Here is a 276-nt window from a genome sequence, read left to right on the forward strand (position 1 = left end):
GTCATTGCTTAGCAACAACGAGTAAACAACGGTTGCTAGGCAAAAGCAAGTAAACAGCGGTTGCTAGGGAACTAGTAAACACGGTAACCGGCAATAGCAGCACCTATTACGTAACCGTTTTCCATATGTCCGACTCTAGACTGTCGCTGCAAGTCAGTGTATCTTCTTATGTAGCCTTTATGTAGCCTTTATGATGAATTGGATGAAATATATGGTGAATGTCCAAAAAGGGATTGTAAAATAATCATAGGGGACATGAATGCCAAAGTGGGGAAT

At 41.3% G+C, this 276-nt stretch overlaps 1 protein-coding gene across 1 annotated transcript in view; it reads left to right on the forward strand.

Annotated features, from left to right (window-relative positions):
• The window catches only part of LOC111872797 (tyrosine-protein phosphatase non-receptor type 13-like), a 442331-nt gene that overhangs the window by 1285 nt on the left and 440770 nt on the right, over positions 1–276 (forward strand). The window lies entirely within an intron of this gene.

This window comes from Cryptotermes secundus, unplaced genomic scaffold (assembly GCF_002891405.2).
Source record: "Cryptotermes secundus unplaced genomic scaffold, Csec_1.0 scaffold79, whole genome shotgun sequence".
Classification (NCBI taxonomy): domain Eukaryota; kingdom Metazoa; phylum Arthropoda; class Insecta; order Blattodea; family Kalotermitidae; genus Cryptotermes; species Cryptotermes secundus.